This window comes from Crocodylus porosus, unplaced genomic scaffold (assembly GCF_001723895.1).
Source record: "Crocodylus porosus isolate Cpor-Errol unplaced genomic scaffold, CroPor_comp1, whole genome shotgun sequence".
In the NCBI taxonomy this organism is placed as follows: domain Eukaryota; kingdom Metazoa; phylum Chordata; order Crocodylia; family Crocodylidae; genus Crocodylus; species Crocodylus porosus.
The window spans coordinates 44821600-44847136 of record NW_017728906.1 but is presented as its reverse complement, the minus strand read 5'-3'; the positions used below and the strand labels follow the sequence as shown (position 1 = coordinate 44847136).

The 25537-nt window shown below is 45.2% G+C and overlaps 1 long non-coding RNA gene across 1 annotated transcript in view; it reads left to right on the top strand.

Annotated features, from left to right (window-relative positions):
• Positions 1-2420, top strand: part of LOC109305885 — a 20984-nt gene extending 18564 nt beyond the window's left edge. The window contains exon 3 of the long non-coding RNA XR_002099754.1: positions 2350-2420. This is a non-coding gene — a long non-coding RNA (uncharacterized LOC109305885). The remainder of the gene's footprint in view (positions 1-2349) is intronic.
• The last annotated feature ends 23117 nt before the right edge of the window (positions 2421-25537 follow it).

Here is a 25537-nt window from a genome sequence, read left to right as displayed (position 1 = left end):
AGAGCCCTTTTCTCCCCAGCACCACCTGGGGTGATGAGGAACAATGGTAATAAGCTGATGGAGAACAGGTTTAGGTTAGAGATCAGAAGGCAATATTTTACAGTTAGGGTGGCCAAAATCTAGAACCAGCTTCCCAGGGAAGTGGTCCTCGCCCCTACCTGGGGCAAATTCAAGAGAAGATTGGATGATCACCTGTCTGGGATCTTGTGAACCCAGTATTCATTCCTGCCTGTGGCAGGGGGTCAGGCTAGATGATCTGTTCAGGTCCCTCCTGACCCTAGCTACTATGAAACTATGTGTGAATTAAAAATCCCGTGGTACTTTTCTGAGAGAGTAACAGATTACTTTATAGCCTCTCAACAGTCCCTTGAGAGAAGCACCCTGCTGCTATTAAAATCAATGAAGGGTTTACCATTGACTTTACAAAGATAAAAATGTAGACATCCAATAAATTAATCCCATCTGCCAGATGTATCATTGGAGATGCAGTAATTTAAAACACAAGAATTCATTTCTTGGTCAAAATTCCAGAGTGGTGAATTTGTCATCCTGTTGAGGAATAAAATGATTAGTAACCATATTAAGATTTTTCCATTTCCCAAACACGTTCATTATCTTTTATTTCAAATGTACCCATGTAACTAGCAATCCAATACAAGTACTAACTTTCACAGTCAGGTTCTCAGCCGATGTAATTCAGAGTTGCTTTACTAATTCCAGTGAAGCTATACCAATTTGCACTAGATGAGGATCTGGACAGTTAAGGTTTTTTTCACCTTACAGGAATCCTCATAGCTCAACGCTTTTAGGAAGTCTCATTGAGCAATCAGGGAAAACTACCCAAATCAAGAACAGCTGTCATATAGACAGAACTATGTAAATGAGTGAGTGCCTTTTCCTTCTCTTCTTCATGTTCTCATGCTGATAAACTGGATTACTGTAAACCGTCTACCTCTGACTCCCTAACAGAAGTGAGCAACAGCAGAAAATGAAGCCTTCTTAGTTCAATTGGGCATTCAATGCACTTGGATGTTTTCATTGTCATATGCTATGGCATAGCAAGCAGAAAATGCAACTATAGCTCAGCAGAATGCACCAGAAAAAAAAATGAGGGTTAAGTCTGATGTTTGGGAGGATTTTTTAACAGAGGGCTATAAGTCAAGTTAGTTGAAAATATGCTGTTTTGAAGGAATATCATCAAGCTGTTTGTTTTGTTGTTTGTCTGAGCTTTTTAACCATCTGCAAATGCTTCCTTGGAAAAAATGTTCCTCCCTCTATTCACCTGAGCAGCCTTCTTAACTTAAGTGGAGCTTCTCACAGAAAGGAAGCAAAATTTAGTATCATGCTTCTTACATCACAGGCCAGATCTGCTTTGTTGTGATAATGATCTCCAAGGCATGCCTCACGAGGAGGATCCATTCACAAACCTAACTGTATTTTTAAAGGATTACAAAATACTTCCACTTCATATCAAATCTATCAACTTTACAAAGAGGCTAGTAAATATAGAGTGAATCTTCTTGTCCCAAATAATACGCCATGTCTGGCTGTGCATAAGCAGGATTCTTCCTTTTTCCCAGGGCTTAGTAGAATAAAGAGGTTTAGTTTGCAGGCTCTCCATAAAGATCAATACAGACAGAAGGAATATTTCTGTGCTTAGAGTGAGCTTTTAGAAAACAGCCTCTATTATAGTTATTTATTATACAGTAGCACTGTTTAATACATTCATTATTTATAATTATTTATTATACAGTAGCACTGAGGGCATATCATGAAATCATAAAGAAGTAGGGGTGGAAGGGACCTCCATAGGTCATCTAGCCCAACCCCCTGCCTGAGGTAGAATCATCCCTGAGCCTACTCCAAGCCCAGCTCCTGATTCAAAGAGTTGCGCAGCACTGACTCCAGCACCAACCTGCACTTGCAGCCTGCCCCACACTGCACAGATCCGGGGGCACATGCCTCCATCCCATGCCTCTCGCACCCCGGCTGGGCAGCACCTGCCCCCTCCCTCACTGTGGGGGGAATCTGCCACCCCATGCTCGTTCCCTCCCCCATCCCCTTCCTGCTTCCCAGCTGGAGGCAATTCTCCATGCTGCTGGCTCTGCTCAGTGCTACACTGTGGCTGCAGGCAGCACAGGCATTTATCAGACAAATTATTGGCCCCATCGGGCCAATATCTGATATAGACAATTTTTCTTATATTGGTACCAGTCCAATATCGGACCAATGTATTGGTACACCTCTAATTTGTATGTATGATTATTCTTCCCAAGGTACAGTACCTTGCACTTGTCAGTACTGAATTTCATTGTGTTTTTGTTCGGCCCAGCTTTCCAATCTCTCAAGATCCTTCTGAATTGCGCTCCCATCCTCCAACATATTCACAGTCCTTCCCAATTTCATGTCACCTGAAAACAAGAAACTACACTGCCTTTAAGTGTGTGAGGGATTGCCCCCATGCATATGCCTTATACACTTGCTGTTGCTGTGTACCAGATGCAAAAATTATAGTAGCAAAAAAAATAATACCTGGCATTAGAACAAGGGCTGAACTCACATCACATTAAATGCTTTTAGGATTTTGTGTGGACAGAACAGGAGCAAATAAGTAGGTTGTGCTCTCATGGTGGTGGCATTTTATTAACTAAGTAGCAAGAAGTCCCTGTCCTACCTCATCCAATTTCACCAAAAGACTTAATATATGTAAAATATTCTTTATCATGAGAACAACATAAAAAAGTGGCTAATACAGCTTTTAGATCAAACAAAGGAATGCATACATCTGCATCTTTGGACACTTTGTGTCTTACTGTAGAAATACCAGAAACTGATTGCATTTATGATACAGGATTTTTCTTTTTCTTATTTTTGGTAGAAATGAATTTTTAAAAGGATACATGATGTTTCAGCCCACTAGCCTTGCTTGAAGGAACTCCTCAGGCAATTACCTAAGAAATAAATCTATCTATTTTTAAAGAGTAACTGACATTGCATAGAACATTCGGGGGGGTGGAAACCAGTTAATGTTCTGTATATTATAGTGCACTTTTCTTTTCCTTTTTTAAAAACATACAGGATACTTTACATTAAAACTGTGTGTGTGTGCCATTTTTGAGTTTGTGTGCTCTATCTGCTTATTCCAATTTGCCATAATTCTGTGCATGATAACAGATTTGGTTGTTGTAGAAAGTGTCCATGGTTTTAGCAAAGAAATTATGAGAATATCTTGTGGGGAATAATTAAATGAATCATTTTTTTCCTCCTCCAAAGTGCTCTTTGTAAAGGAAAATGGGGGTAAGAAACAAACCAGAAGACATATAAACAGATTCAACTGTACCCTGCACTTCTCTCAAAGTTTTTTGTCAGTAGGCCTTCTTAGATTTTGGCTTTTAAGTCTACTAAATGCTCATGAAAGAGGGCCTGTTAATAAATCCTCAAGACTGGTGGATTTCTCTAAAGATGGAGCAAAGGCAGCAACAAAACAAATTCTCCTACCTGTATGCCTCAGTCCCATCTTGGAGAGCCCACTCTAACCTAACTTCATCTTTGTGCCCAGTCAGCCCTTGACTAGTCATTTGAGATTGCTCTGGACTGGCTACAGTGGTGATCTGTCATATGAAGACATGTCCAGTACAAACTATCAACTCATTTTGCACTGACCACTATACACCTCTCTAGTGACAGTGATCCTTCCTCAATAAAGCTAGTAAAAATGTTGACAGGCTATTTTTCCATTTAAAAAAGTCAATTTCAGCAGTTTATTTTGGGGGCAAAAAATCAAAATAAAACATTATGAAAAGGCCCATTCTGTTTTGACCTCATCAGAAAGGAATTTCATGAGGCTTTCGTTTCAAAGCAAGATTTTTTTTTGTTTTTAAAATTTATGTTGATTTACTTTAACAAAGTTATTATGTGTAAGTAAACAACTTTTAAAATGTCAGAATAGGAAACAAGAATAGTCACCTAAAAAGTATCTGAAACCTCCTCAAAGACAACATTTTAACACTTCATTCCAGTTAATAAAGACAAGTATATTTGAAATGTCATTTCTATGGAACTAAATTCCAAGTCTGGACCAGCTCTATTTACCAGTCTTTCTCTATTAACAATAGCAGATTCTGTCAGTTGTTCCTATGAACCTGAGGAAACTTTGACCTAATGATTTATCAGTAAAAGGTCTTGAACTCCTGAGCTATCGAACTCTCAATTAACAGCTCTTTTACTTACTACACTGATACAAAACTGCTTATTCCTATGGAAAATCTAAATAGAAACACCCCCTTTCCCAAGAACTATGTTGGACTAATTTTCTATTTCACATGTAACAATGGTAGAGCAGGATGTAGCAGTCCTGCAGTCTGCCCTAGGAGAAAAAAAGATATTCATAGGAGAAAGGGACCAACAATGGCTTAAATGGTTTAAGGAAGAAGACTGGTGAGGAGCTAGAGAGAGACAAACATTCAAATTGTGGAATTCTCACACACACACGCACACACACACACACACACACACACACACACACTTAAAACAAGCTATCCGAATAGCTTGCTTTCCAGTCCCTTTATATTGCATGCTTAGTGTGGAGGAAAGGTAATTAAGTGGGGGACATAATAGCAATTTTCAAATATTTAAAAGGCTGCCATAAAGAAAATGGAAGAAACTTGTTCCCCCTTGGTACAGAGGTCAGGACACATGGCAGTAATTCAGATTAATTAAGGTGTAGTTATACATTACAATTAGCATGTGCTAACTCTAAAGAATACTATACCATGTTAGACTTAGCAGGTACTGTGAGCAGTTGTGCTTAGGGGGCCAGGACAGAAGTATCATAAACCAGTCTGACCTAAATCAGTTCAACTAGATTTATCTTAAACCAGTTTCAGTCATTTTGAAACTGGTTTCTGTGCACTGAGCTGCTGCTCTGTTACAGGTTTAAACTTGTTTCTGATGACTTAAAACCAGTCCATGTGTAACTTCTGTCCCTAGCCCTGTTGTGACAGATTTCAACTGGTTTCCAATTACTTACACTGGTTTATGTTTAACTTCTGGCCCTAGCCTCTGGCTTAGTACCTTCTGTAACATGCACAGCTCAGACTTACTGCTAGAGGGCTGGTGAGCAGGGCCATGAGTAGGAGCTGTCAAGTCTGCTCCATGCCTACCTGTCTCACCAGCTCTTTAATGGCATAATAGGCTCCAGAATCAGGCCTCTGCCAGCCTGAATCAAGCCTCTGATGCATCCACCATCCTGGATCAGGCCTAAGCCACCCTCACTGCTGCCCAGCAGCTCCCTGCTGGAGAAGACTAGGAAGGAGGAAAGGAAGAACAAGTTGGAGAGGAGCTGCTGGGCAGCTGTAGGTACTTAGCTCAACTTTTCCATTCGTAATGTGATGACACTCCTATCTAAAGAGTATTTAAATATTTGAAAGGTAACATGTAACTCCACCCTAAGAATACATCTCAGGGAAAACTTCCGAACTGTAAGTGCATCAGGACAATGGAATAAGCTGTCTAGGAGATCTTCAAGAACTGGGTGGATAGGAATCTTTTTAGGGATCGTTTAGGATCATAAGAAAATAGACCTGGCTAGGATTTCACAAGGTCATCTGGTCCAGCCCTCTGCTCAAGGCAGGAGCATCCCTGACTAAACTATCTCAGCCAAATTTCTGTCTAACATGCTCTTGAAAGCTTCCAGGGATGGAGATTCTACACTTCTCTAGGCACCCTATTTCAATGCTTGGCCACCCTCATAGTCAGGAAGTTCCTTCTAATCTCCAACCTAAGTCTCTCCTGCTGGAGCTCGAGGCACTGCTCCTATCTTGTCCCCTACAACCACAGAGTAAAGCCTAATCTTCGTCCCGTCTATAACTGCTCTTCAGGTCTAACATTATCTACCAGTACTCTTTGGTTTGTCCAGGGTGGATATATATCTGCCTATGCCCTCTATGGCAGGCCAGTAGGGGGCGCTCCTGCATTGAGCCACCCACCTCACTGCACCCAACCACCTTCCAGGCTCCAAGTGCCTCCCTAGGGGTGCCTTGCATCCGGCTGACCCCCTACCTGGAGCACACTCACTAGCCTGGGGGTAACGTAAGCTGCCACCACCTCAAGAAGGGATTGTCTCGGCCCTGAGTCCTCAGGGAAACACGGGCCTAATAGTCCTATGGGTACTCAACCCAGTACAGGCACTTGGGGCATTTCCCCAAGCTGGGGGCCAAAAAGGAAAGTCCCTCTTAGTCCACAGACCTGAAGGGCCTCTTAGGCATAATTCAGACCCACCCCTCAATAAGTCTTCTACACTGGTCACAAAGGAGAACTTTATTGATTACAGGGGTAGAGTGAAAATAGGGTACAAGATAGAGCAATATCATAGAAATCCCATAGAACAAAACAGCCTGGCTGAGGTAGCCTTTTGATCATGCATCTGAGTTACTGCCAGCTATATATCTAACCAGATCTCAAGTAGCTTACTCACAACCATCGTGCAGAGGCTGTTGGAGATTCCCTCTGGAGCCAGGCTGTTCCTAGCTCATGAGTTATGGGAGAGAGAACCAGTTTCAGATGGTAAAGCTCCTCTCTAAGTCTGAGTCCCCCACATGGCTGCTGCCCCCTCCTTCTGGGCAGTCTTAACTTATATAGCTCCTGTGACCTCTTTCACCTGGTCCAATAGAGGCCAGCATCTGTTGGTTGTCAGCCAACCAATTAGAAATACATCACTAGTTGCCCAGCAGACTCTAGCCCACCAGGTAGAAGCCCCTCACCCAGGTAGCTGATACCAGTCACGTAGGCAGAGGGAACCAGTTTCCCCCCTCCCTCAGGAATGTAGCCAGCTCAGATTACCTAAAGAGATAGGGTAAAGGTGTGTCTCCTCTGCTGGGCCCATCCTAATCAAATTGTCCCAGAGCAGAGATTTTGGGGAGAAACAAAGGTGGCTTCCTGCCACACCCTCCACCATGTTGTCTATCCTGCATCACATTTTGAAATTACATTGACTTTACAAAAGTCAATACAGAACCTTATGGTACACTCAGGTTTTGGCACTAACATAATGGGGGTACTCCATTCACTCCTCTATACACTTGATTCCTCTATGACCCCCAAATCCAGCATTTTCTTAATATCTTCCTTTACTGTTTTCCTCATCTGGGCTGGGATTCTCAGTGTCTCTTCTGGATTGTCCTTAAGATGGGTTATACAATCTGGTGCGTAGCCAACTTAGTCCTTCCTGGGGTCCCTGTGAACATCCCCTAGTAGGGTTCTTGTTTCAGCCAACTGATTTAGGGCCAAAGTTTGCCCAGGTTGGAGGACAGCTATGAGATCCAGAAGGGAGTCTGTTGGAGGGGTACAATATATGGATGAGACTCCCAGTGTCCCAGTGTCTTGTGGGTATGCGTTGTGAGGTGGAGCCTCTTTGCCCAGAATCATTAACCAATAATTACAATCCAGTTCTCACCTGCCACTTGGGAGGTGTTGCTCTGCTGAATGTTAATTACTAGAGCATCCGGCTTCCTCCTACTGGAGCTCCAACCTCTCCTTACACCCCAGCCAAATACCAACCAATTGTTAACATGCACTTGATATCTGTCTAATATTTCTGTCAAATTAATTTCTCCTTCCTTAACAATAGCATCTGTATCTGGGTTTTCTCCAGGTTATCACCTGCTTAGCATGCCTATCACTGTTTCTGCAAAGAAGCCATCCACCTCATTGGAGATAGGGAGGAGAGGCACCTCGAGGGACTAGCGTTAGGTAAGTATTTACCCTTCAGGGATTCACTATCTTATCTGTTTACCAGCAGTTTTTTCCCTTATATATTTTTTTCTTATTTCCCCAGCTTCCTGCTTGGGGTCTCCTGATTTAACTGTGACAGTCCACAGGATTTTCTTTTTCAGAAAAGAAAAACTCACAGTTAATCAGCACAGTCCATGCCACTACTCATAATCAGTTATTTACTTAGGGTCCGCCTCCCTTCTTCTTTCAGAAGTCCAGACTAGCCTTTTCCCATTGTCTTTAGTTTTTTTCTTTTTCCAATTAAATAAACCCTAAGTTCCAAAAAGGAAGATAGCAAATAAAGAGTTTCCTACCTGTTCAGTGTCCTGAAGTTGATTCTTCCTTGCTTCTAGGACCCAGGCTGTCAGGGTGCCGTGCTCTGCCAAACATTTCTGCAGCACTGGAGCTCTCTGAGCTCTAAGACTGGTATCCAGTCTTTGCCCTGTTCCTGGGGTGAAGCTGACAAGGTTTTAGGGGAAGTTTCCCATGCTCCCTGCTCTATCTTCTCTGACAAGCCTCCTCCCAGGGTGGATTTCTTCCCAGAAATAGGCAAGGAGTGGTGGGGGCACCAATCCAAAGAACACAGTGGCAAGAATGGCATGGTTCCCATCATGCCCATGTTCCCCACATCAGAGTCACTTCTGCCTACTCTGGCAAGTTTTCCCCGGGTTCTTTCTTCTTCTCTGAAGAGGCACAGGAAACCTCTTCACAGGGTCCTGATCCCCCAAGTCTGGCTCCTAGCAAACATGTGGAGGCCATACACACTTTCTGCACCTTCCAGGGTTTTAACAGGTTCACAGGATAAATTTGTGAACCTTGCCTTTTCCCCACTGGGTGAGCCTCATAATCCACTTGGCCTACTGCCTGGCGGACCAAAAATGGACCTTGCCACTTTGCTTAGCAATTTATTCTCCAAGGATGGGAGCAATAATAAGACTCAATCCCCTGGTTGGTACACCTGGAACCTGGCATCCTTCTTGTATTGCTGCTTTGGCAGCTGCTGGACTGCCTTGAGATTTTCTTTTGCAAAGTCCCCATCAGATGTTCTAAACTTTTCTGTAGCTTTAGAACATACTGGACCATGTTCTGGGTCACAGTTCCTTGGGCCTGCCAAGATTCTTGTAGGAGGCCTAGTGCACCCCAAGGTTGCTGCCTGTATAATAATTTGAAGGGTGATAGGTCCGTGTAGGACTTTGGAACCTACCAAATTGCAATTAACAAATGGGCCAATACCCAGTTATAATTCCTTAGCTCCCCCACAACAGATTTTCACAGCATTCCCTTTAGAGGTTGAATCTCTCGACCAGGCCATCCAGCTGGGGATGGTACATAGAATGTTTTACTAGCCGTACTTCCAACAGGGCCCAGACCTCTTGTAAAAGTCCAGACATAAAGGCAGTGTCCTGTTCAGTTGAGGCCTTTCTCAGAATGCCCACCCATTAAAATATCTGCAGTAGCTCAGATGCTGCTGTCTGTACTGATGCTGAGCAAATCAGGGTAGCAGGTGGCATAGTCAACAAGGACCAGAATAAACATGGATTCTCCCAAGATAGGTTCCAGAGATCTCACCAAATTAATTATCATTTGCTCAAATGGTACCCCCACCAGTGGGATGGGCTCCAGTGGAACCTTAGACATGGGCTAGGGGGCAACCAAATGCCACTTAGGGCAGGAGGCACAATATTCTTTGATCTCCTGATATCTTCCCTAGCCCCAGATGCCACCCCCCACACAGCAGGTCATGTGTGAACTTCATAACCTTGGAATTAAGAGCTGTCAGACCCCTGTGGTTTTGCCCCAGTCACCTTCAAGCAGCTCAAAGTGGTGGTCCTGGGTGTCTAAACATCCATCCGCAGTGACCCCATTGATGTGACCCAGTCATCCATACAAAGGGTCATATATTGGGTCCTCTTGTTAATCTTTCACAAAATCCTGGCTTTCCCCTACCTGATCCAGCTTTCTCTTCCAGAATGCCCCAGTCGTTCCCAGATTCTCTGCCCCTCTGGAGGCAGGTGTAGGTTGCATTGCATCCTGACACCTTTCCCAGATCATTTCTACTGGCTGGAAGGAACACTCCATCTGACCAGCCTTTGTTCTTGGCATGACCTGGGCTGAGGTCCAAACTACTCAGGGTCCAAGAAGGGAAAAGTCCCTCCCAGTTCAGGTTCACTAGTATAGAGGTAGCCTGGCTTCCATCCCTTCATCATGCCAATCATTTCAGTTCACCCATTGGACCCCATTGTCACCCCACCACTACAGGGAAAGTTAAATGGCTGGCCACTGCAGCCCTTATATGGCCGTTCTCTCCCCTGACTGTCAGAGTGAGGTGAATTACTGGGTAGGGTCAGGTGTCCCCATGAATCCATGTAATATGCACATCCTCCTACTGGGGTATTGGTAGAATTCATCAAGTAGTCATACACAAAAGTCTGGCTCAAACCCAAATCTATGATTCCTACAACATGTACATCTCCAATTTTCACTGGGACCATGTATCCCTTTGGATCTAGGGTCTCCTGTCTTGCCCCCAAAACATAGGAGTAAGTATATCAAAATCCATTTGCAGGCAGTTCCAATAATTATAGCCCTTCTTTCCACATCTTACAATCCTCTTCCTGGGCTACAGGGAACACCCAGATGGCTGTCTTCTCTGATAGGGCCATTCAAGGTCCCTCCTTCTGGTTGGGCCCTTGGAGGAAACATATGTGACATCCTCACCAGGGAGCCTCCTAGAGATATGGCCTGTTTTCCCCATAATCCCAACCTCCTTGGTCTTGGAAAATGCCAGTCTCCTCAGGGAACTCAACAATCTGACTCCTCAGGAATTGGTGGAGTTTCTGGGGGCATAGCCTCTTCCAAACCAGCCACCCAGTGGTGATACACCCAGTTCTGGATGTTAGCTGGGAGAATGTTACTGAACTTTTCTAATGTTACCAGTTTGACAATCTCTGCAGCTGGCTGGGAGTCTGGATTTAGTCAGCAGGTATACATATCTTTTAACCTTTGGGCCATGACTCAGAGCCAGGTACTTGGGTCCCAGGGGATCTGACCAAAATCTGCTAGCAGTCTAATATGGCTGCTTTGAGGGTCTTGTAATCCTGGGCCAAATCCATCCCGAGGGTCTGGTACATGGCTTGGTGTCATGGGGATGTAAGCATGGGCAAGTGAGAGACCATGCCTGCAGAGAAGCCCAAGGTGGGAAAAATAGAAAAAAACTCACCGCTGGCAGGATAGAAGCCGGCGTGGTTTGTCAGCCACACCCATCTGCAGCTGGGGCCGGGTGATGTCAGAAAGAAACACTGCCAAATGAAGATAAAAGCAGCCCCAAAAGCGGGAATGCTGGGAGCAGGAGAAACAGCAGGGGACCACTGGGATGAGCACGTCCAGTCGCAGCAGGGAGCAGACAAGCCAGTTCAGAGAGTAGCAGCAGTGGCAGCAGGGGCTGTGTGAGATCCCCATGTCAGAGATAACCAGTGGGGATCAGAGGAGCCAGCAGGGAGGCCGACAGCAGCAGCAGCAAGAGCCGTTGAAGGAGCTCCTGTCAGAGGCAGATGGCATCAAGGCTCTGGAGTGGAGGCAGATCTGGGAGGAGACAAAAAATCCCTGGCTGGGGTGAAAACATGGGTCCTGACCCAGGGGACAAGCTAGCTTAGGGGCAGTTGGGGTGAGGGGAGCAGAGGACCCTCGGCTCCCCGGTTGCCCCACCTCTTTTTCTTTATTCCTCTTCTTTTCCTCAGACCTTTCTATTTCCTTCTTCACTTTGGGTCATACCTGTTGTGTGGGATTTTGTTGGTGTGTGTCTTCTTGTGTTTTTCCCTTTGGTCTGTTCAATTTTAGTTCCCTGCTTACAGCAGGTTAGCCCAGCACACCTTACCGGGTTTTGGGGGATTAGACCCCAATTGAAGACAAAGGACAATGTGTGAAACCAGCAACCACTGGCAGCGTCCATTGTAGAACACTCAGGGCATCATAAGGGACAACTCCAAAGGCAGAGTGTCCCCAGACCCTCTGGGTCTAGTCGGAGCCCAAAGCGTCCATCCGCGAAGGAGGAAGCATAGGAACTGAGGAAGGCATCATAAAGGGGCTAGCAAAAGATCCTGAGGCTTATCTTGAAGGTTGGCATGTGGCCGGGGTGTAGGGGAGGTTAGAGCCCCGTGGATATCCACCAAGACGCGCGACAACTCTGGAGGCATCCTCAAAGGGGACCCCCTTCACTGAAGATCCATCCAAAGTCATAGCAGGTGAGTTTGGTGGCTTCTCTGAAAGTGATCAAGGACTGCTTCAGAGCTCACACGAGGCTACTTGGAGCACAAGACCAGGCATCCACACCAAGGTGGCGTGAGAGCGGGTCACTGAACAGCGGCAGGCACAAAGTGGTGCATTGTCCGGGAACCAGGGTGACCCAGATTGGAATGAATATAACAACATGCAGCCTGTGGCCATGACCCCTCCTGATATCCTCAGACAGAACCTACAGGCCCTAACCCAGATCCTGGACACCCAACAGCAAATGATGGACTGACAGCAGAATTAGCTGTGGCACAGTCTGGCTTCCCTCAAAATGCTGAAGATGACCTGGGACAATGACCCAGAAGCCTATATCAAGGTGTTTAAATGTCACGCCATCATGAAGGGACTCAAAAAAGGGTACTGGGCCAGCCAACTAGGTGCGCTGGTAGTGGGCAAGGCCCAGGCAGCATACCAGGCCCTCCCGAGAGACGAGGCTTGCGACTATGAATGACTGAAGGCCACCATCCTGTATAGGTTAGAAATTAACCTGGAACATTATCTCAAACTGTTCTGAGTGAAGAAAGGGCCTGATGAAAGATGGCCCAGGGTGCTGTTGCAGTTGTTACGGGACCTCCTAAACAAGTGGGCGAACCCAATGTTCATGATAGAGATGCTCTGGTGGACCGGATCCTCCCAGAGCAATTTCAAAATGATCTAGAAGAATGGACACAGCGTTGGGTCCACCAGCACTCTCCATGCATGTGTGATGAGGCCCTGAAGCTGGCCAAGGCCTTTGCGATGTCCTAAGTCAATTACCCCCAGGAAAAGCAAAATTTGGGACCTCCATTATCATTATCAAAGGAATCCAAGTGGAGGCATCTGCCCAACCGGGGGGCAACTAAGGACTCTGTGTGCTTCCAGTGTGGGAGAAGTGGACATTTCTCACGGGAATGCCCTAGCAATCCCACAGAACGACGGCTTCCAGATAATGGCTTGAAAACACAGGCCAAAAGGCAAAGAGAATTAGAGATGAGTGAACCCATGGGTTGTAGTTACGTAGCCAGGGAAGAAGGTACTATTTGGAAATGGCCCATCGTCAAAGCCTGGGTGGAAGGCCACCCCATACAAGCCACATTAAATTTGGGATGCACTCAGTCCTTGGTAAGAGCAGACCTGGTGAGATCCTGAGGAGACTGGAAAGCCAACCCGATGAGGGTAGCATGCCTCCACGGGGAGGCAAAACGGATTGACCGCCAATGGATACAACTCCAAGTGATGGAGCACTGAGGGGAACTCCTGGTGGGCATAGTGCCCCAACTAGCCTGTGACATGCGGTTGGGACGGAATTGGACACTGCTATATGATAACCTGGACAGAGTGCGCGACACAGAGGTGGAACACAGAAAGATCCGGAACCGTGAGGGATGGCTAGGTGAGGTAGAGGAGAGCAAAGGATCCGCCGATGAGCCAGATGACATAGGTCTTTGTGACATTACAAGCAGCCTAGAGTTCTGAGAGGCACAAAAGGAAGACCAGAAGCTTTGGACGCTCAGGGTACAGGCCCGTGACACCAGGGACAGCCCAGCTTTACCACACATTGAGACCCTGCAGTTTGAGGTAAGAAACCAACTTTTATATCGCATACAAAGGGATAGATCAGGCAGAGCTGAAGACACACAACTGGTGGTGCCCACCCGGTTCCATCAAATCATGCGGCGGTTGGCTCATTCCAGCCCCACAGGGGGGTATCTGGGGTGAGACAAGACCATCGCAAGGGTGACTCAGTGGTTTTTCTGGCCTGGGTTGGGGGAGGATATTGTCTGCCAATGTGCTGCCTGCCCCAAGTGTCAGAGGACAAGGGAGGACCCCCCCCGTGAAGACCCCCCTTCAACTCATGCCTGTCATAGACATACCTTTCTCACAAATAGCAATGGGTGTGGTGGGACCCCTTTCCCGCAGTAGTGCCAGGCACCAGTATATTTTGGTATTTGTGGACTACACCACACAATACCCTAAGGCAGTACCATTGTGAGCGGTGACCACCCCGTGCATAGCAGAAGAACTGGTCAAATGGATAGCTAGGATGGGGATACCAACGAAAATACTAATGGATCAAGGGCAGAATTTCATATCCAGAATATTGCGAGTGGTTTGTCACATGATCCAGATAAAACATCTCCACACCTCCACACCCACAGACCAATGGCCTAGTGGAACACCTTAACAGAACAATTAAGCGAATCCTACATTGTTGCATACAAGGGGATCTGAGGAAGTGGGATCTACTTCTGCCATTAGTGTTGTTCACCACCTGAGATACCCCACAAGACTCAACAAAATACTGTCCTTTTGAACTGGTGCTAGGGCATCGCCCAAGAGGCCTCTTTCAGGCCCTAAGGGAAGTTTGGGAACAAGATGCAGGATGCATGAAAGAACTGGCCGCCTACCAGCAAGAGCTCCAACAGAGAGTACGAGTAGCTCAGGACCTGGCTAAAAGTAATATACAAGAAGCACAAACCTGCCAGAAGGGGAGATATGACACTCAAGCCAAAGACAAAGAATTTGAGCCTGGGCAGAAGGTGTTGGTGCTTCTTCCCACTTCCACAAGTAAACTCCTGACTCAATGGCAAGGGCCATCCATAATAACCCGAAGGGTCAGACCAGTGGACTACGAAGTCCACCGGCTGGGTCGTCTACGTGAAAAGCAAATCTATCACATGAAGCTCCTATGGGAATGCTGGGAATCTGAAGGGCAGGCTGCCTTCACGGATGCTGACACCGAGGACTTGGGACCCTAAGGGGTGAGTAAAGAAGAAGAAACAGCTAAAACCAAAAGTCAGATCTGGATAGGGGAGGAACTATCAATGCCTCAAAAGCAGGAAGTTCAAGCATTGGTTTGGTTTTTTGGGATGTGTTCCATGAGGAACTCAGCTGGGTTCAGAATGCCTTCCATGCTATAAAAACTCCACCAGGAGCCACAGTATGGGAGAGATGGCGACCAGTACCCCACCACCTCCTAGAAGAGGTTCGCAAGAAAGTAGATAAGATGCTGGAACAAAGTGTTATACGCCCATCAAGGAGCCCCTGGAGGAGCCCTTTGGTCCCGGTACAAAAGCTGGACGGATCGATGGTTTGTTCCCTGGTTTTCAAAACTGGCAGGACACCTGTCAGAAGCCCTTAGAGGACAAAAAACAGGGTCCATAAAATGGACAGAAGAAATGGCACAGAATTTTGACCTGCTAAAGAAGGCCTTGTGCAAGAATGTCATAATACACATACCTAATTTTCAAACACCTTTTGTCTTATAGACAGACACCTCAGAAATAGCAATCAGAGCCATCCTAACCCAAGAGGACGATGGGACAGAGAGGCTGGTCACCTACGCCAGTCGCAAACTGCTGCCGGCAGAAACAAGGTACATGACAATAGAATGAGAGTGCCTGGCAATCCAGTGGGCAGTAGACCATTTCGGGTATTACCTGATGGGTAGGGAATTTAAACTAGTAACAGATCATGCCTCCCGAGATGGCTCAGTACAGCCAAGACCAACAATGTGCTGATTACAAGGTGGGCTTTGGTACTACAACCATTTAAATTCCACATAGTACACTGACCAGGAAAATTTAATGTGGTGCCAGATTTCCTATCCAGGTGTGAGGATGAGACCCAATCTTGTAATTTAGAATGTAAAATTAATGAGGCGGATCCTGCCAGGTAGGACCCAAAGGTAGAACACCAAGTGCCCCAAGGCATCTTAAAGGGGGGGTTGTGTCACAGGGACGTAAGCACGGGCAAGCAGGAGACCATGCCTGCAGAGAAGCCCAAGGTGGGAAAAATAGAAAAAAACTCACCATTTGCAAGATACCAGAGAGAGACGCTGGTGCAGTTCATCAGCCATGCCTATCTGCAGCTAGGGCCAAGTGATGTCAGCAAGAAACGTTTCCCAGCAAGCCCCAAAAGCACAAGACCAGAAATATTGGGAGCAGGAGAAACAGCGGGGGACCACCAGGCTGAGCGCATCTGGTCGTAGCAGGGAACAGATGAGCTGGCACAGAGAGTAGCGGCGGCAGCAGCAGGGGCTGTGGGAGATCCCCATGCTGGAGATAACTGGCAGGGATCAGAGGAGCGGCGAAAGCAAGAGCCATCAAAGGAGCTCATGCCAGAGGTGGCTGGCACCGAGACTTCGGGACAAAGACCCAGCAGTCTATATCGAGGTGTTTGAGCATCATGCCATCATGAAGGGACTCGATAAAGGGTACTGGGCCAACGAGGTGCACTGGTAGTGGGCAAGGCCCAGGCAGCATACTGGGCCCTCCCAAGAGATGAGGCCTGTGACTACGAATGAATGAAGGCCGCCATCTTGTATAGGTTAGAAATGAACCCAGAACATTATCACAAACTGCTCTGAGCGAAGAAAGGGCCTGATGAGAGACAGGGAGGTTGGAGCCCCGTGGACATCCGCCAAGACGCGTGACAACTCTGGAGGCATCCTCAAAGGGGACCCCCTTCACTGAAGATCCATCTAAAGTCATGGCAGGTGAGTTTGGGGCTTCCCTGGAAGTGATCAAGGACCTCTCTGGAGTTCACACGAAGCTACTTGGTGCAGAAGACCAGGCGTCCACGCCAAGGCGGCACGAGACCGGGTCATTGAACAGAGGCGGGCACACCTGGGTTTTTCCAGTTAGTAGCAGAGCCACCCTCACAGCCCACATATCCCATGGCCACTGATAGATCTGAGCCAACCTCTTGAACAGACCTAAAATCCCTTTCTACCACCTGCAGCTAGGCTGCAGCCCCTCAGACTTGCAGCCTGTTACATACAGCCGGCCCTCCTGGATTCTGTTTCCCTTCAGACTTGCCTGCCAAATCTGTTTAGAAACACCACATCTTACATCTCCAAAGGGAGTTAAATTAGATGACCCTGCAGGTCCCTTCTAGTCTTACCATTTTATAAAATAGCTAAAAGTTGTAGTGAAGACATAGATTGTATGTTCCTGGCTCAGGAATGGATGTCTCTTTTCTTAGAAGGTTAACTAACTGTCAGATGTATTTACAATGCATGCGGCCATTGCCACAATGGCCAAGAAAAAAGGGCCGCCAAAAATGGATTATTATCATACTACTACATGGGGAAAAAACAAGGAAAAACATCTCCCTCAGTTCCATCCAGCATCTACACTCTTTTGAAATACCAGGTGTGTTTTTTTCAGATTCACCTTAAACAGCTGCCAAAGTACATGATGCTGTCCAGATGAAGCATATGCCCCCTTCTTCTGACTGTTTTAGGTTGTTGTGCATGACTATTTCTCCCTGTCCCAACAATTTTTGGTTTTTGGTTATTCCATTTTCAAACAAAAAAAATATTGACAGAATTAATTACTGAATGCAAATTCCTGAGATACGTATAAGTCAATTACAGACTATTTCTGTGCCTTCTCAAAAAGTTTGTGCTGGTTTTGATCATCCAAGTAAGAAATGTTGATGATTAAATACCAAGTACTTGCTATATCCTTCATGAAGAAAGAGGAAAAGGGAACATGGGCTTTCATGCATACTTAACCTTCATCTCTTCCCATGGGGTAATTTCCTATCCCAAATGCATATTTTGTGCAGTATCTTAAAGCTAATTAATTCTAAAATATATATAATTTTAGGACAATGTCACTGGCACCACAGTGCACAATATTCCCAAAGAACAGCCAGCTTACATGGCATGTTTTGCTCTCTGTGGATGAAAAACTGCCCAGGGTAACATGTTACCCCAGGTGTGAATGTGTTTTTGCATATGGGGTTCTATATGGGGTAACAACTTATCCCAAGCCCATGTTAATGCAATACATTTTCTGTATAAATTACAGGCCTAAACCTGTTTGAACACTTCAGGTGGATGCATCTGAAAGGTCAGCATTCATTCACACCTCATTCATGTCCACTTTAGGTATTCATGGAACCTGATGGATGGCCATCCTCCACTCTACTTTTGCAGAAGATGTGGTAATCCCTTTGGCTAACCACTTTGTTTGCAGGCTGTAAGGTCATCAAAACACCCTGTCCTTTGCCAAAAAAAAAACCCCTTTGTCACACCCAAATTCACCTCTGCTTTCTTTTCTCATGGCAAAACTCCATCTCACCTGCCCCTTTTATAACATAGAAGCTAGTTTGCCCTGCCTTTGTTGGAAGTGAGGACAAGGAGCAAAGGAACAGCAGAAAAGAAATAGAACAACATCATACTGCATTACAGTGTACACTATGGAGTCCCCTTCAACGATAAGGGCTTGACACCCCCCCTGCCCCTTTTACCTGCTCTCAGTAAGCCCTTGCATATGTGGTTTCCAAACAGCATCCACCCACATTTGGCTTGCCTGCAAAGGGTGGATGCTGGTTTCTAGCTTTTGTACCCAGGAGGAAAAGGTGCTATCTGCGCTGCCATAGGGCAGGACAGAATTGCTTGTGTGACAGCACAGATGGTCAGGCTTGTCTTTGATTTTTATTTATAGAAATCAGCAGTAATTAATTTTTTCTTTTTTTTCCCCTACAGTTCAGGAAGAGAATGCAGCACATATTCAGTGCTGAAGCCTGTTTTGCACCAGTAACCGGGGATGACAGTGACACATCCACTGATGAAATCTTATCCTAAGGCAGTAAGGATGCTGATTTTGTTACAGACATGGAGATTGTTCAGAGCAAGAAGACCGTGTCTCTATGGAAACTTCATCCAGCTCAGTTGAGGAGGAGTTGGTGCCACAAACAGAAGTGATGCCAACACTTTCACTGGGAAAGGAAAGAGGACCAGCCAGGGACCACTGTGGAAGACAGAGGAAAGCTACAGCAGGACATGGAGCAGAACCACTGCCACCACCCCCAGAAAACATTGCAGATGATGACACCTCTAGAGGAAGAAATGGCAGAGTGCGGGAAAAAATGTCCATAGCTAATACATCTTTGGAGAACAGCCAAGGGCATAGTCCATGAAAGTCTCTTGCTGGGACAACAAGAGAAAGTAATAGAGACACAGTGGTAGAAATGTTCCACCTTTTTCTCTCACAAGGTATCCTGACTGTTATCATAATAGAAACAAACAAAGGCAGAAAGAAGATTCAGGGAGTGGAATGATAGGCATCCTGAAAATAGAAAGGAGTGGAAAAAACTGGACGAAACAGAGCTGAAAGCCTACACTGGCCTCCTACTGCTGAGTGGTCTATACCACGGTGGTCACGAGGCACTGGAGGAGTTATGGGAGCAACGCACTGGATGTCCTTACTTCCATGCCCCCATGAGTTTAAAACAATTCTGTCAAATCACCAACTACCTGAGATTCGACAACAAACTGACACATGAGGAAAGCAGAGCTGTGGACAAGTTTGCTGCCTTCAGAGATATTTGAACACAATTTGTGGAGCAACTCAGGAAAAGGTATATTCCAGGACTATACCTGATGGTTGATGAGCAGCTCACTGAATTCAGGGGTCGCTGTCCCTTCAGACAGTATATGCCCAGCAAGTCTGCCAAATATGGCTTGAAAATTTAGTGGTGCTGTGATGCAGCAACATCATTCTGGAAACATCTACCTGGGCAAGGAACCAGAAGCTCCATGCCAAGATAATCTTGGTACCCAGGTCATTTAAAAACTGGTTCATTCCTCCTACAAGACAGGAAGGAATATTGTGAGTGACAATTTCTTCACAAGTACTGACATGGCAGAAAGACTGCCACAGCCAGGCTTGACTTATGTGGGTATGATTCAGAAAAATGAAGCCAATATCCCAAACAAAATACAAGCAAATTGAAGAAGGAAAACTTTTTCATCCATTTCAGCCTTTGATGGGGAACTCACCTTAGTTTCCTATGTGCCAAAGAAGTCCAAAGTTGTGCTATTTCTGTCAAACATGCACCATGATCTGTCAGTGGGGGGAGAGCAAAAAAAGCTGGGCATCATCCATAACTAAAATAAAAATAAGGGTGGGGTGGATAACTTTGACCATGTAGTCCATATGACCACCTGCAGATGGAAAATCAACCAGTGGCCAATGACACTATTTCTCAATATTCTGGATATGGCTGCCATTGCCAGCCTCATGATTTGGCAAGGCCACAATGCAAAGATTACATTTAAGAGGACAGCACTTTTTTTTTTGCAGGAGCTTGAAGAACAGTTGATCAATGGACAAATAAAACGAAAAATGATGAATACACATAATCCGTCTAAATCCGTAAAGTCTGGTATGACTTCTCTAAATTACAAATTGCCACAACGCACCCCAGTAGGACCTTGTGCAAGCATGAGTAGCTGTTGTGCTTTTTGTTCAAGGACAGATGACTGCAAAACCCAGAAACGATGCGAAGATTGTAAACAATTTGCTTGTGTGCACCACAGTATATCACTGCTGCTTTGTGATGAATACAATATTTAGTAGGCCTGTGCAAATAAGGAAGTATTAGATTTGGATTTGGCCAATTTAGAGGACAGTGATTTGATTCAGAGATTTGGATCACAGTCCTGAATTGATTCAGCCAAATCAGCTTTGGAAGATTCAAACAGATTCAGTGATTCACATCAGTTGGGGAGAGGTTCTCCTGCAGCTCCTCTAGCTGTGCCTGCCTCTCCCTGGGTGGGGGGAGTCACAGGAGAGGAGAAGCCCCCATGACTGCCCTGCCCAGCCCCCTCCCCTTCTTCATCCCCCACCATCCCCCACCCGGCCCCAGCCTAGTCTGGCACTTCAAAAAAAAGTGCCCCTTTCCACCTGGAGCTAGCTATGCCTGCATTCCCCCCCTCCCCCCACCCTGGCTGGGCAAGCAGCAGCAGGGCAGAGCCCCTGCTCCCAGTGCTACTGTACCCACCCCTCCTCCCTGAGCAATGCACTGGGCAGCTTGTCCCAACCCCAGCCCCAATCCCTTCCTCCCCACACACCTTCCTTCCTTCCCCCTCCCCCAAACCCAACAGACTTACCACCTGGAGGCAACTGTCAGCTGCCTCTTTAATCTATGGCTGAATCTCTGAATTGGCTGCATCTTTTCCAAATCTTTTTCCAAATCAATTCGGATTCTTTGAATTGATTTGGTGCTTTTACTTGGTTTTCCGATTCGATTTGTATTCGGAGATTTGGTCCCCAAATCAGGCAGAATCTCCTCTGAATTGAATCAGCTACTGAAGCTTCACACAGCCCTAATATTTAGTTAAAACCATTAGGAAATTTTTTTGAAAGTAATTGTTAGTTTGAAAACAGTGTGAACTGCAAACTTAGCAAAGTGTTCATTCATGTTTTGAAACTCTAAAAAAAGTTTAAATTTTGTTCATAGTTTTAGTTAAATAATGTTTTGGGTTCAAATCAGCATACTCTTTCAAACAATCTGTATGTTTAATAAATAGCTTTTAGTACATGTATACTGTTGTCACTGGTTCCATTTTGTTCATTCCAGACAGGGTAACAAGTTACGTCATGAGAACAACAATGGTTACAATTTTATGAGAACACATGAGGGTTAAATGTATATGAACCACTTAAAATGTTTCAAAATGGCCCACAAGATTCAAAATTTCCATCTTCAAGACTGTACTCCATTACTGAACTCCATTAAGAAGAAAAGATTGGCACATAAGGCTAAAGATTTCTCATTTAATCATCATAATCCACAACTGATAAGGCTGTGAAGTCAGAGAGTCTCCTTCTCCTAGGCACACACCCTCACTCCTTGCCTTCTCTCCCTGGCACACAGAAAATAAACCTTCAGCTAGAGAAATAAGGCCTACCAGGACTACCAAAGACTGTGGACAGAAGTCATTAGTAAATCTTTTTCTTTGGCATATCCCAGTAACTTTTCCCTTAAATGCTGAAGGTGGCATGTGAGAGAGAAACAGTGGAAAAAACCCTAGTCACACACTTTTCACTCTCCCTTTCAGGATCCACTCTGCCATTGTGAGAGACAGGATGCCTGGTAAGATGGACCTTGACTCATTAAAGGACAGTTCTTAAGTTCTTACAGTAAAGACATGTAAATCTCATCCTGTTGAAGATATCCATTGCAGCCTTACTATGCAATAGTTAGAAGCATTAGTTTGGGGTTTTAGTCTGATTTTAACCTGACCACTCCCTTCCAAGTAGTCCACAGCTTTCTATCTCTGAAGAACTTCTGGTGGCTGCTTTTCTTGGTTGATGGAAGGCAAACTTTCCCTTGGGTGGACTACTGAATTCTTGGAAAACAAGCAGTAATTTGGGCTGAAGACATGCTGTTTTCCTAGTTGTACTATTACACAGTAATAGCAAAGAGAAAATAATATTTTTCTTTCATAAATAATGAAAAAGGTAAAAGTTCCTTATCTAAACCATTTTCATCTCAGAACCTCAGTGCCCTTTACAACCTTTAATAAAGGGGACCTCCAGTCCCTGCATGAAAAAGCAAAAGACTTAGTGGGGACTAGGTAGGTGTAAGAGAATTTAGTCCCAGTGCCTGTAATTAGTTATACATATTCAGAATTATTTTTTTTAAAAAGGAGAGCAAGCATGCTTGGGAGAGTTCTTTTACATGACAGCATTAATCCACTTTTCACTGTGGATGTCAGAAAAGGACTCATCAGGAGAAAATGTGCATTTTGCATGAATACTCTCATAAAGTAGCCATGATGACAAGTTTAAAAAGGGCTAGGAGAAGTTTCTAGCCTCTTCATTATGGGTAGGATCCTGTATTTCTTAATCTTTCCAACAGGCTAAAGGAAACTTCTAAGCTAATATTAAGAGCAGCTAAATAAAGGCTGTCTTGGCCAAATCTGAGCATAGGTGCCGATGACACAGAGCTAGAAGCTGAGAAAAAAAAGAGAGACAATAGGCAGAAAGTCCGAGCTGTCAAGCAGAAAGTCCCTATGCATGCCCAGTCATGTACTAAGCCCACGGCCAGTGCGTGATCACCCAGAATGTTCCACACAGCTCACATTGTGATTGGCTAACCATGGCATATATAAGCCATCATAATTTCCGCCCAAGTCAGAGACCAGCTGAGACGCGTCAGAACAAGCTCTGAGCTCTTCGTAAGCTGGCCACTTGCAAACGTCTCTCCACCACCATTGTCTCCCAGCATACCCCGCCCTTGCTCGAGTTCGATCCGATTACTGATTCGTCTATTTAAATAGCTATCGACTGGTTTTGCAGCTGTCGTTTGAAACCGAGTTCATAACTGAGTTTGACCTGCGCCGCACTGTTTCTGGTAGCGTAAGAAAAATAAAACGTTTTGCAACCATACGAATACAAGCCGCCTGACTCTCCGCCGCTAGCCTCACCTGTTTGATCACGTCGGCCCAGACTGCAACCAACCAGTTTGGTCGCCACAAAGGCTTTATGCATAAGTATACACATGTGATTTGCAATGCCTCCAAGCTGTTAGAGGTGCCACAAACCACACATTGCAAGTGCACCCATTCATTGAGCTGCTAATTTGCAGCACAGCACCAAAATTTGACACTGGGAAATCCCAGTGTAAAAAAAAATCCCACGGAAAAAAAGTGGCATAGCGCACACAGCAGCCATGTGTGCCCCCAGTAATGGAGCCTGGCTGGCCAGAGCCATGCTCTGGCTGTTGGCCAGGCTCTGAGTGACTGGATCAGCACAACTGCTGCCTCAGGAGGCCCCTGGGACCCCAGGTAAGGCTCCTGAAGCTAGCACAGGTGCTGACTCCAGTCTCTCCTACCCTACCCAGGACAATTTGCCATGCACCAAAGCATGCATGCAGGGGTGTTCCCTGGGGCAAAAAGCAGATATATGTTTGTGTTGGTTTTGATATGTGCCACTACTATTTGTGCCAAAGGAAACACGTGTCCCTGCACATGCACACTTTTCTGGATGTGCCTTATGTGAAAAACTCAGTTATGGAAAGGCTAAGTTCAGACTCTCTCTCCAGGTTGTAGCCATTAGTTTCCTGAGAATGAAGATATGGGACAGCACAAAATTAGATGTACAAATTGAGGGGGATGGAGGAGGGGCATGTGGTAAGTTTGACTTTTTGTTGGAAAATAAAAACAATTTGACTTGACTTTTGGTTGTCATTAACAGGTATCTGTCTGTACAAGACCTAGTATTGCAACACCTTGTGGGTTTGCTTTATCCAGTTGCATTTTTATCTCCTGCTTCATTAGCTTCTCTTAGTAGGTATGTCATTTCTGGAAATTCCCAGTTTGTATTCTGTATGAATTTCATGAGGTCTATACATACAGAGCATGAAAAAGTCAAGGAAGTGTTGGGAAGTAGGGAGAGAACACAGAAAAAAAGATAAAGGGAAAGCAGTAAAGAAAACAGGTGAGGCAAGATTAGGGGAGTTAGGAAGAATCATGGAAAGAAAAATAAGGGATGAGGTTAGATTGGGAAATGTATTTTTAATTATGTTTACTGTAGTTCTTCATGCACAAAATTACAAAGTGAAAGCAACATAAACTTCTTTGCTGCAGGCATGTTGAGACACAATCCATAACCAAAAAAACATTTTGTGGGACATACTGCATTATTCACTACGCAATAATGGCCCAGAAAGAAATTAATGAGGCTTTTTTCAATTAGTATGGCCGATAACTAGCAAGACTTATAGACTTCTTTGCTTTGGGTTCTTTATCTAAATAACTGATAATACACAACCAAATGCTTCAGTAGCTGGCTAAATGTATTATTTTTATTAGCATTATTTGTACAACAATGGTGCCTTGAGGCCCCAATTAAGGATGAGGGCCCCACTGTGGTAGGCACTGTGGATTCACATACTAAAAGAGTCCCCAGCTCAGAGATCTCAGTCAGATCAACCCCAAAGCACAGCTGGTAGAAGTAGCATACAATTTGGGGAGATGTAGTTACAATGAAAAGATAACAGTAAAGTGGAAGAGTCCTATATAAAACAGCACACTTAGATTTTGAGCTCTCTGGTGCTTAGATACCACAGAAATGAACACACAAAAAATAGGCAGATATTGTAGGCAAAAGGCCCAATAACTATCATGTCTAGTGATACCTTTTCAAGTGTGTAGTCATATTGCCAGAAGGTTCATGTTGTTTTCTATCATGCTTACTTCCAAGTATTGTATAAAGCTAATTGGGACCTGTTGCTCATCCTTCATGGGCAAAGATGACTGCATCCAAGGGGAAGGGAGGAGGAGAGAAGAGAGAAAAGAAATGGGAAAGTAACAAAGAGGGAAAAAAGAGAAAAGGGGGATAAAAAGGAAAGAAGAGAAAGAGAGAGGAAAGAGAAAGTGGGGCAGGGGTGGAGGCTAGGTTGCATGGGTAGGTAGATGATTTATAAGCCCGATCTTTGCCCTTAACAAATTGCTGTAGCAAGGACAGGAAAGCAATAAGGACTGGGTATGAGAGGTGTTCGTTTTCCTGGCTACGCATTTCTTCATTGCTTCTGCCATGCATTGTTGTTCAAAGGCAATTGCTCCATTCTGGATTGATGACCTCCAGGATGGCCAGTCACAAGTGATTTGCTCCCATATCTTCGAGTTGATGCTAACCCAGGAGGTGCACAGCCCCACCAGGGGAGATGCCTTGTTGGACCTAGTGCTGGCCAC